The sequence below is a fragment of the Ascaphus truei genome, chromosome 3 (genome assembly GCF_040206685.1).
Source record: "Ascaphus truei isolate aAscTru1 chromosome 3, aAscTru1.hap1, whole genome shotgun sequence".
NCBI lineage: Eukaryota > Metazoa > Chordata > Amphibia > Anura > Ascaphidae > Ascaphus > Ascaphus truei.
This window is the reverse complement of record NC_134485.1, coordinates 56,546,337-56,559,106: the sequence shown is the minus strand read 5'-3', so window position 1 is coordinate 56,559,106 and position 12,770 is coordinate 56,546,337. Positions and strand designations below refer to the sequence as shown.

The window sequence follows — 12,770 nt, the reverse complement described above, 5'->3', positions numbered from 1 at the left end:
CCTGGCTGGATGTTCACCTCCAAGGGTGAATGACTTCCTTCCGTTGGGCGGCCACGATCTGGATGGGAGTAAGACGATAGACGATCGATGCCACCGCAGTACCTATGGAAGTCAGACTCACCAGGTAGGATGATAAAATACATTTATTTAACTACATAAAACAGATACTAAGAAACATGACTAGGAGACCTCCTCCCACGCGTTTCATCAAATTTGCTCTTTCTCAAGGTGTCTACAGCTAATAGGCCTGTCAGTCAATGTAACAAAAGAAAAACATTATTACTAATATACTGTACAAACAATTATACCTATATACCAAATGCATTAAAATATAAACGTGTGTATATGTGTACGTGTGTGTTTATGCATCTCATCCCAGCCTCTGTCTAAAAGCTGTGTTTAAAACAGCATGCATTGGCTTGAGAATTTGCTTGTGTAATACGAACTTGAGACAAAAAGTGGCACTGAGTGCTCATTTGCATGTCATTTCCCAGAATCCCATGCTGCAGTGGAAGCGCTGTATGCTGGGCGATAATGGGGAAAGACAGGGTTGCAGACCTGTCTAAGACATGCAAATGAACATACAGTAATATTTACAGTTGCTATAAATATATACATATATATACACAAAAAGACAAATAAAAAACAGGCGCACTTCTAGTGTGTTAAAGTATAAAATAATTTTATAGGACAGGAACAAATATAAAATGTGCACTGACAAACAGAGCTATAATATCAGCATGTATGAGATATACTCAAACCCCAACTCTGCAGCACAGATCCAAACAGAGCTTCTTTAGAAAATGTAGTGCCTCTCTCTCTGCACAAGCTGATCCTGGTAGGTGCTTGGTCACTGTGTACCAGATATGATAGTTACTGTACACCATGTGTCCCTCAGCTGTGGTTCCTCCGGCTACAGGCACTCCTCCAGAGGTTGGTTCCCACTCTCTTTACACCTCGCAGTGTGGATCTAAGGCTTTTCCCTTGCCCTCTGCTGTTTTGCTCGTTAGCTCTTCAGCTTGCACACAGTAAAATCACGGCTGCTGCACTTGCCGCTCCACACCCACCCACACGTAACCCCCCCTTTGGGATTAGTTTGGCTTTAAGGGGTTAACTGTATGGGCCTACACAGAATAACTCACCTTTCCCATTACATGGTGCTGGGGGGTGAAGCCCTGCAAACTTCTGCCTGGAGCAATGTCATCACAAGATGGAAGTAAGGGGTGCCACAGATTAGATAACAAGAAAAAAAGAAAGAAGAGCATTCTCCATAGCACAATATACAGTATATTTAATTATATTGTTAAAAATAGAGACAAGATATGCACACTCAATTGTGAATGAGAGGTGGATAGAAATATTACAACATTACCACTCGGAGTCCTGTAAACTAAATCAAGCTGTGAGGCAAGACGGTTTCAATTAACAGTTAAACTTACATGTTACTAGGAATTATCATACAAAACGGCTATAAAACATTCCTTTACAGTAAGTCAATTTAACAGAATTAGAAGAAATTGTTCCCTGGAGTCTGATTACTATATATCAAACAATCGGTCACGCTTGAACAGCACATGTTATCTAAAGGGTACGATGCTATCCAAACTCAGAAATCTCAACAACTTGATAGGAAGGTTCTTTGGGCTCACTCAAAGGAATACAGTAGTTTGATAAGAAAAATAAATCACAAGCATTCCTCTGTACAGAGACATGTTGACTCAGATTCCCCTTCAGGTTCTATGATCTTCATTACCAGATTTAACTAATTCGTAAATAATATCCAGTCAATTTTTGATTAAACACTAGGACAGAGGTGCGCAAACTGTGGGGCGCGACCCCTAGGGGGGGCGCGAGACTGCCGGCGGGGGGGCACAGGGTTTACAGAGGCCCCGCGCGCTTCCCGCAGGCACTTAAATTAAGTGCCGGGGGAGCTGCAGGGCCCCTGTAAACCTTTACTTACCTAAGCTCCGGCGGCTTCCTTCCTGCGTCGCCATGGCAACGCGGCATCAAAATGACACCGCGAGGTTATGTGACGTCACGTTGCTATGGCAACGTGACGTCATGACGCCGGAGCGCAGGTAAGTGGGGGTTAAGGGGGCGCGGGAGTGAGGGGACCGCCGGCAGGGGGGCGCAGGGAAAAAAGTTTGCGCCCCCCTGCACTAGGACATACGTTTGTGTTATCGTGCCTTAAAAAAAACTGTATTTAAAAAAAACAACGTAATATTGTATATAGAAGAGCCAAAAACATAAAATATATCTCGGCACCAAGCAAACTTAACAACATATCTGACAAAAAAACTCTTGGATACCAAAAAACCCTCTGGGAATGTTTCCTGCGGACTAACTCGATGTATAATTTGCCATTGCATATCATCCGGATGGATTTTAATTCATTCCATAATGGTAACTGGTTTAAGGTAAAAGGGTATATTAATTGTCAGACCACGAATGTAGTATGCTTACTTTTTTGCACCTCGGGTTTGCAGTTTGTGGGGCGCACTATGGGTCCCGGTTTCACGAGATTTCTAGAACATACAGTAGGAGTATTGTGAATACAGTAGACTTTTGATGCCTAGTGTGCCCAGACATTTTGCGGATTGTCAGAACTGTGATCCCAAAGATCTAAGTACTATGGGACTGGTACACATTCCTTCTTCAATTATGGGTGGAGATGCTATAGATTCAGAACTCTACATAAAAAAAGAGACTCTTAATCTATCAAGTAGGATCTTTTGTCCCACAGGGACTTAATGAGAATCTTGATACCAGTACTCTGGTCTATGTCTCTATATATGTGCATGTAGAAATACATGTATATTACATTGTTTATATTTTGATTGTAGCTATGTATCATGTTCTCTACAATCACAATCAATCTCTCTCTCTCTCATATCGTTTCCAGTGAAAATGTTGATCATTTAGTTGGTTTAATTGTCATTTGGGACAAGTTAACATGTTTTTTTATATGTTATAATTTAAATCAGATTTGGAATTTCTATATCTCTGACAACCATGAAACATTGTATTGCAATAAATCTTTATTAATTATATGATGGCTGGTATTTTGGTAGTATAGCAATGCCTGGCTATTTAAAACGTGTCTTCTGGCACTTTAAGATATTCCCTTTGAGAAAGTCACGAGACCGTGATGAAACGTGTCAAGGTCACATCGGATGCAGCAAACCGAGTCAGTATACGCTGGCTGCAGCTACATCGCTGTCAAGGTTCGAAGGTGAATCCATGTGGAGAGTTTGTAATACCAGATCAATAGGGATGCAGGTTGGTAGCCAGGGGTCTGAATCCGCAGTACGATTTACAGTAGGCAGGGAGCTCAGGAAGGAGCAGGCAGTTTGTGTAGTTAGACGATCCAAGGTCAGGGTAGACAGCAATCAGAAGGGTAGTCGAGCAAGCCAAATGTCAGAGCAGGCACCAAGCAGCAGAGTAATAGGACAAGCCGGAATTTATACCAGGTTCTCACAAGAGCCAGTAGTAGTGAAGCAAAGAACCCAGAATAAGACAACTCGCCGCTGGCCATCCCTCCGCAGCCAACTCGCCACCACCAATCAGCTGATGAGAGCAGCTCACCACTGGCCATCTCGCCGCTAAGGGAAGTTATTAAGGGTTTAACTTTAGGTGTTTTGGGTAAGGGTTAAGCTTTTTATGGTAAGGTTAGGGGGTTAGGGTAAGGAGTTAAGGTTAGGGATTTTAGGGTAAGGGCTCTGATTATGGGTTTTAGAGTAAGGGGTTAAGGTTTAGCTTTTTCAGGTAAGGGATTAAGGCTAAGGAGTTTAGGGTTAGGGGTTCAAGTTGGTTGGGTTTAATGGTAAGGGGTTAAGGTTTATAGGGTGAAGATTAGCGTTAGGGATTAACAGGTTAGAGTAACAACTTAACATTAGGGCTTTTAGGGACTTTTGGGTTAATGTAGACTGTCAGGGGGTTACCTTCGCGGTGGTATTCTTCTGCTGCACTGACATTTAGTGAACCCCTGAGCCGAATCTGCGCCGATCAATCACTGGACAACAGATCGATCGGCAACTTACCTAGTTACTTATTGTGTGGATTGTATTGATGCCCATATTAAAGGGGAAAAAAACAACAACAACAAAAAACCAACAATAAAAACGCAGCTTGGATTACTGCTTTAATAGATGAAAAAGTACCTACGTGAATCAAAACATAAAGTGAAGTGTAAAAGTAGTATACATTAGTACAGTATACTGTAACAACTATTTCAACCAAAAGGAATTCTACTTTTTAAATTGAAATATCCATTTAATTTCTTTACACAACAGGTGATTATCCCCATCTCCCCCTGAGCACGCTAGGGAACCTGCTCTAGTGCTTTAACTTTCAATGTTTGTGGATTAGATCAATACAACTCTTCCAATTGTCTGGATACTGGGTGGACCTCATCACCTTTCTTTAAAAACCTTACATGTTCAGAAATACATGTTTCTTATTCTCTACTTGGTTTGACAACATACTTTTTTTTGCAAGGACACCTTAATACATATATTACATAATCAGAATAACAGTTGTAATATGACGTTCATTTAAAAAACTCTTATTTCTAAGGGTAGTGTGACCTGATCACTTATCAACATACAATATACTGCACCTACAACATTTACAACAGCCACATTGATAATTACCAAAAATTGATAGTGTCCTACATGTTGTATCCCATTGAAACAAACTTGGTGCTATTGCTATATATTACACAGCATAGAATCCTTTCTAGAAAGTAATCTAGGGCCTCTAGTGACTAGTCACTACCTCTTTAAGATCAGAGTCCAAGGTCAGTAAATGACAATGTTTACAATAATACTTGGCATATTGTAAGAAGTAATAAAGTGCAAATCATTACCACATGGGGTCCTAGATTTGTATTTCTTATTGGAAGGAGAAATCAATTCCTCCTTGTTAGTAAAAGTCCTACGAAAGGCTTCCTCAAGATAATTGCAATCACAACCTCTATTCAAAAACCTAGTAAACAAAAAAATGAGATTGTGATAGAAACTATTTGTCTGTTGAGCAAATTCTTCGAAGTCTGAGGAATTCACCTACATGTGTTTTGACATTTTAATACAGTAGGATGAAGACTGTCTGTCCTCAGTAGTGTGATGCCAGAATTGGGCTTCCTGAAAGTAACATTGTTTTGACTATCTAGATCAATACAAATATATAAATTTAGGAACTCCAAGTGCTGATGCTGAAAAGTGGGACTAAATTAAAGATTTTCTCCATTATGGTTCAGCTAATTTAAAAAAAAAAAAAAAAACATGACACAAAGAAAAAGATAGCTAAGAAAGACAACATTCTCTACCAGTGGAGAATGCTCCCTTTTTGAAAAAATCTGTGTTCAAAACACTGTAATGTTTTTATATTCCCTTATGCCCTCTGTAAGAGAGCTTACTTTAATAATTTATGTTTTATAAGTATGTGTATTAATAATGGGCCCATTAGGTTTAATGTGGCTATGCTTTATAAAGCTATATTTATGTAAAAGGTTTTCTATTGTACTTGCTACCTTGATTTACAACACAGTTATATTAGGTATCTTCTTCAGTATAGGTTTATGATCTGTGTATTTATAAATTGTGTTTATGGGGCAGGTAACTTTCTTTTTCTCTCAAGTATAATTAGGGATTCTGGTTTCGGTGTTAATTATTTTTATGTTTATCTAAATCGGTGTTTATTTAATTATTTTCTGCATATTTTTCTATATTCTGTTTCTTCTTCCTGCGCAACCATATTCACACGGCGCGTGAAGCGCACCACGTGAGGACACTCTCTCAATGAAAATCATTGGCGGCTAAATTCAATTCTTAATTTTACAGTCTTTATCGGTTTTAACCGGAATAAAAACAATGATTGGTAGGTGGTGTTATTTCGGTTGAAACTGAAAACCGGCATCCTAAATTATACAACACTGTTAATCTGTATATTTCAATATCCTTGTTGTGGATTATGGGGTGAATTCATTAAACTACTAGAAATCAGGGAGGGGAAGAGGGATCCTTGGTGATTGCAACAGGGAAGAAAAAGAGCATTTGCACTCAAAATCTACATCTAATGAATCTATAAAACATAAGCATTAATATCACATTTTAAATTCAAACATAACCAAAACATAAAAGAGCAAATCTATGTGACTCAGGTAAAAAGATTGGGTGGTAGAATAAAGTATGAACGGGTTATTTATTATCGACAGAGTATATTATTGAAAGAATGTTAGCAAATCCTGAATCGAGTATCCAGTTAATGTCATAGAAGTTAGCTTATAATGCTACAAATGTTTCAAAATTATTCCTAAAATTACAATGCATCATGGTTTCAGTCTTTTTAGTTCAGGTGGTTAGTTGCAAATCAAAGAATACAGATTCCGTAATGTAAAACTAGACACTATCTCATTTTGAAATCAATATAGCTAACTAGTATTGCTAATGAGGGCACACTAGATGGATATATGAAACTACAGTAACATAGTGCTAGACCCTTCTTATGTTTGAAATAAACGAAACTGGTACTTCTGGCAAAGAATTAACAACTGTGTTCAGACAAATAAATCTCAAGAAAGGAAAAGCTCCAATAGTCTGTGGTGCTTGCTAGTATACCAAGCCTTCCCATCTATCGTGCTGACGTGACATATGCCACCGACGCGCGTTTGGCGTTCTACAAACGCTTCTTCTTGGGTCATTTTGGTTATGTTTTAATTTAGATATTAAAGGCTATGCTTTATAGATGTATTAGTTGTGTATTTTGAGTTCTATTACACAGGGCAATTCAAAATTGGGCATCTTTTTACGAAGGAAAGGTATACAGGGATATACCAAATAAGTAAAACATGGGAAGGATGTTGATTCAGGGAGAAATCAAATTGCTATTATTGGAGTAAGGAAGGAATTTATTTTTCCCCATTTGAGAAATCTCATTGGATGTTTCAGGTTTTTTGTTTTTTTGTTTGCCTTCCTCTTGATCAAAATACTGTAAATACAAATATAAGATAAGTATCTGTTGTCTAAATTTAGCATAAGTTAAACTTGATGGACAAATGTCTTTTTTTCAACCTCATTTACTATGTAACTACAGTATGTAACTAGTTAACAAATCCTGAGCTTGCGTGACTGAGTTACTGTTTGATTTTAAGTGCTGTTTGTATTAAGTGTGGAGTGAGAACCAGAAGACGTACAGTAACAAGAAAGGTGTGAAACAAGGTATATAGAACTACAGTAATTTGTTAGCACTTTATACTCCATAGTGCAACAATGAGCAGGATTAAGGCAGAGGCCCCGCTGACTCAGTCAGCGCGTCCACACTGCATGCAGGCCGCGCTCTGAGAGGCAATTGACCGCTACCTGCCGTCTGTAGGGAGCGGGAGTTGGGGAGGGCGTGGTTTGAGCGGAGGGTCCGTCCGTGTGTCCCCCCCGTCCTTCCGTCCGTCCCCCCCACACACAACACACATAAATACACACTTCCCCCCCCCCCCCGCCTCCCTCAGCTCCTTCCTTGCTCCCCTCCTTACCTCCTCATTGGCTCACTCGCGCACCACGTGACGCGTCTACGCTTCAGAACACCACCTTCTGGTAGCACCGGTCGGGTGACGCGTCACAGCACGTAGTGAGCCACGGAGGGAGGAGGCAGCGGGGACCAACAGATGGCAGGTAAGGGGCTGGTGGTGCACGCGCACGCGGCCGCACGCGTCGCCGACCGCAGCAGGTCTTCAGCCTAAGAATGCACATCTTGCCACATGTACTGTAGGTGCACTTGGAGCAGCAGTTCCAGGAAGAAAACTGCTGTGGGAAGTGTGAGCAAGTGGTCTCTTCAGAGTCTCAGATTACTGAGCTGAAGAGGCAACTTGCAATATTGAAGGAAATTGACAATGTTGTAAGGAGTTTAGTGCTCACTGAGCAGGCCCTGGCTGGGACTAGTGGTGCATAGGGTGGAGCTGTGAGTTAGAATCAGGAACAGGAGGGTAGCTGGGTAACAGAAGTGGAGGCAGGGGGAAGAAGAAGAGGCAGGACATTTCTGAGCTGACCCATCCCAATAGATTTTCCAGATTGAGTCAAGATATTGGGAGTGTCATGGCAGGAATGGCAAGGCTGGGGGAGACTAATTCCTCTAGGAGCCAGGGTAATAGTTCCTCCAGCACAGAGGGGACTCAGGATACTCAGAGATCAAGAAAGGCTGTGGTGGTAGGAAGGTAGATAGTGCAATCTCTCTTGCCATGACAGTATAAACCGAACATTTTGTTGTCTCCTGGGAGCTCGAGTTTGGCACATTGTGGATTGGCTAGACCAGGTGTCTCCACAACAGTCCTCAAGAGCCGCACACAGGCCAGCTTTTATGGATATCCCTGTTTCAGCACAGGTGGCTCAATCAGTGGCCCAGTCAAGCACTGAGGCACTGATTGAGCCACCTGTGCTGAAACAGGGATATCCATAAAAGCTGGCCTGTGTGCGGCTCTTGAGGACTGGTTTGGAGACCCCTGGGCTAGACAGATTGTTGGAAGGGGCTGGGACTGACCCAGCGGTCTTAGTACACGTTGGCACCAATAACAACGTTTGACAAAGATAGAGGATCCTATAAAATAATTTCAGGGAACTAGGCCGCAAGCTTAAAGCAAGGACCTCCAAGGTAGAAACAGGTTTTTGGGGGTGCTTAAAGCCAATTACATGACCCAAACAGGAATCAACCAGGAGAGGGGCAATACTTGATATGGTAATATCAAACAATGTAGAAGTAATAACAAATATTCAAGTCTGGGAACATTTGGGAAACACTGATCAAAACATGGTCTCATTTGAAATAAATTATCAGAAACCATATAACATGGGTTCAAAAAAGACTTAACATTTTAGAAAGGCAGATTTATTAATCTTCAAGGAATAATTTGTAAGGATGTTTTTGCAGGTAAAAATGTGGAAGATAAATGCGCAGTCTTTAAACCAGTCTAAACAAGGGGAGCACAAAGTTTTGCTGCTGCGCCCCCCTGCCTTTCCTCCTCTGGTGCTCGTCCCCCCCCTCCCCCTTAACTTGATACGGCATCAAATGACGCCGCAGGATCATGTGTTGTCACGTAACCCGCAGCGTCATTTGACACGTGTGACGTCACATCACGACCCCGCGGCGTCATTTGACGCCGCATTGCCATGGACACGACATTACCTTGACATGGACATTACCTTGACGCCAGCCCAGGAAAATCTTGCGCCCACACTTTGCGCACCACTGATCTAAACCAATGTGACTAAATAAATAAAATCCCTCTATCAAGTGCCGGTAGTATCCGCAGAACCCTAGGAAGGATTTTAGCTCCATCACGTTGTCTGGTCTGGGCCAGTTCACCACGGCTTCGACCTTGGCGGGGTCGGTAGTCGCTGTCGTCGGACATTATGTATCCCATGTATGTGACCGACGAGCGTCAGAACAGGTACTTGTCCATGGACAACAGCAGGCCTTCCTTGCCCAGTCTATCCAACACCTTCAGGAGGCATTCCTCGTGTTCTTCGAGAGTTCTTCCAAACACGATGATGTCATCGAGGTAGCCTAGGCAATCAAAGATTCGTGTCCCTAATGGTCTTCTCCATCAGCCGTTGGAAAGTCGCTGGAGCACCGCAAATGCCTTGGGGCATTCGGGTAAACTGATAGAAGCCGAGAGGGCAGACAAACGCCATCTTCTCCTGGTCTTGGAGCTCATGGGTACCTGGTAGCACCCAGATCTCAGGTCCAGCACGCTGAACTACTGGCTTCCTGTCAGCGCGTTGAGGGTCTCCTGTATCCGTGGCAGAGTGTACCGGTCAGGTATGGTACACCTGTTCAGGGTCCGGTAGTCTACGCACAGGCGGCCGGATCCATTTTTCTTGCGTACCACCACCCCAATGGGAGAGGTTATGGGGCTACAATATTCAGTCGCAATATCCGCTGTCTTCATCTCCGTCAGGACGTTTCTTACATCCTCCACATCTCTGGGAGTGATACGTCTGGAACGCCCTGGAATGTGGTGTCATTCAGCCGGATTGTGTGCTGGGTGTTTTTGCTGCAACCCACACCAATCTCGCTAGTGGAGAACACCTCCCAGCGTTCCTCCAGCTTAGCACTTAGTGGTCTTAGTGTCACACCTTGATAAAGTCCCACGGGATGAAACGCGTTGGTGCGTTGGCTATGTTCATCTTTCTGTGAGCTCATGCAATAAACACCCTCAGTTTTACGTTTGGAGTTTGCCCGTGAATTTTTCCTTCAGGATTACTTCTGGCAGCAGTGCTCCTTTGCTCTACTCTTCAATTGTTGCTTCTACACTTCAGGACTGCATGCAGTGGAACCACTATCCATTATTGGCTCTCAGGACTTCAAGATAACCCTAGGGCAGGTAATGGGCAATAGCCCTTATATTATTACCTTGACCCCCTCTTTGGGGAAGTTTATATTTTAAGAGGGGTGTGCATTTCTGACCACGTCTGCGGTAGGCTGGCTGACTGACCTCTAGGTCTTTATTTTGCCCCCCCTTACATGCATATTACCTATATTACCTCGTGGATATGTCATAGTGTTCCTATCTCCTATTATCTATCTCTTCAACTCTACGATGATTTTGTGTACACATTGATATTGAGCGTCATTCTCCACACCATTCTATATGCACCCCATGACCATGCCCCTAGAGCATTCTGGGAAATGTAGTTCCCTTGCGGATCCCAGTTTAAGATGGCTGCCGCTACTCTAAAAGGTACTGCACATGCGCACCTTTCCCTAAATGGCGGCCGCAACCTCCACACTCTCTACGCATGTGCGGCAATACTGGAATGGTGGTGCCCTGCCTGGGCGTCCGCAAGTGAGCTCCCTCTCCCTGCCTGCATGCAGCCGCCGCAGTGCCGCTGATCGGCCACACGCTGCTGGCAGACAGCCGCTCGCTCCCGCAGCCGCACGAGGTAAGAGGGAACTGGCAACATCAGATATCATTAGATGATATTTCACCGGGGTTTTTGTTTGCCTTCCTCTGGTTCAATATACTGTAAATACAAATATAGGATAACATATCTGTCGTCTAAATTTAGCATAGGTTGAACTTGAAATACATGTCTTTTTTCAACCTCATCTACTATGTAACTATGTAACTACTGTATTTAACTATCAAAGCTTAACTGCAACTCTAAATTCTGTTTAAAGTTTATATTGCCAGAAAATATTTCTCAACACTACTGCAATTAATGTTCTTTAATGTTATACTTTTGCAAAAGTATTGTTAAAATGTGCATGTCTAGGATTCTTTTAAACAAAACTTGTGTATTGCTTTTATACATCTTGTGTATTGCTGTAGGGATTTCTTGAATACACACCTTGTGTATTTTTTTATTTTTTCCTGGTACCTCTTCAGGGACTACTATACTTCCAAACAATGCCAAAGTCACATAAGGTTAATCACTATATATATATTATTAGGGTCACTGTTAAATCACAAACCTACTTTTAACATTTTGTTTCTTTTCACACCAAAATATCTATCTAATAAAAGGATCCACACCTAAATAGATTAATTGAAAGATGGATCAAGAAAAGAAAACGCATAAACGAAGAACACATAATTTATTCTGCTTTATGGGAACATTGCCAAGACTACCATATGGAAATTGTTAAAGGTTGTCAATTTAATGGGCATAGCATAAAATGAAACATATTGCAGAATTGCAGGTGCAGAATACTGATAGATGATTCAAAATTTGTTTCAAAGTTTCAAAAGTTTGTGAATTATTGAAGCGTGGTAATCTTAAAATGTAAAAGTCAGTGGTTAGGTCAAAACATATGAAAAATACAAAGAAGGATTTGCCACTTTAGAAGTTTTTGACCTTGTGCCGACAGCAACTTGTACATTTACAGGTCCTTTGTCAAGAGGAAATGTGAACAAACCTCACAATCTGCCGTGCTTATATTCAAGATTTCCTCTTGACAAAGGGCTGTAACCCGAAATGTTGAGATCTTTCAGATGTGTCGGTCGTTTTCACTATTATTATCGATATTATTATTCTTTTGTACATTTGTACCCTTTTTTCTATTTATGTTATTGTTTTTTGTATACCTTTGTAATATGTTCTCTATTTTTGGTCAAAGCTTTTTATGAAAGGAGTGGTGCGAGGAGTTTTCCCTCATACTTATTTAGTACATTAAGTCTACTAGTTTCTCTTTATAGCTCTCCCCCTCAGGCAGCACCGCCTACATGTGTCCCAGGTTAAAAAAAACCCAGGGAAACAAACTCTCAATGAGACTGAAAACACGGAGGGGAGGAGGTGCTCCCAGAGGGCCGAGAGAAAACAAAGGGAAACATGAATCATATACCAAAATACTTAATAGACTTAGAAGACATAATACAAAGAACAATATATTAAATAAGAATAATAACATTGACTGTGGATAAAAAAAGGTGTAAACAATAGAGGACTTATTATAATTGATCATCAGGTAAGTTGATTATCATGATTACAACAAAAAATATATAGTACAAGTGGATCATAGATACCTGATTGAAAAAGACAGGTATAATTCTCATAATCCTAAATGAATAAGGATACATGTATCTGGAAAAAGTGCCTATAACGTAATCTGATCGCTAACAGTGATACCCGTGGGTAACCCTGGAGTCAGGTACTGGTCCCCAAAGGAGCCTAGTCTAATACGAGCAAAAAAAAGGGGCCTGTGGGTATGAAATACGGAGACAAACACACTAGCACCTACTGTAGCATGGTATGTCAAAAAATCTATTTCGCTAAATACAGAAG

The 12,770-nt window shown here is 41.5% G+C and overlaps 1 protein-coding gene across 6 annotated transcripts in view; it reads right to left on the bottom strand.

The window, feature by feature from the left end:
- The window catches only part of EPHA6 (EPH receptor A6), an 833,380-nt gene that overhangs the window by 620,099 nt on the left and 200,511 nt on the right, over positions 1–12,770 (bottom strand). The window lies entirely within an intron of this gene.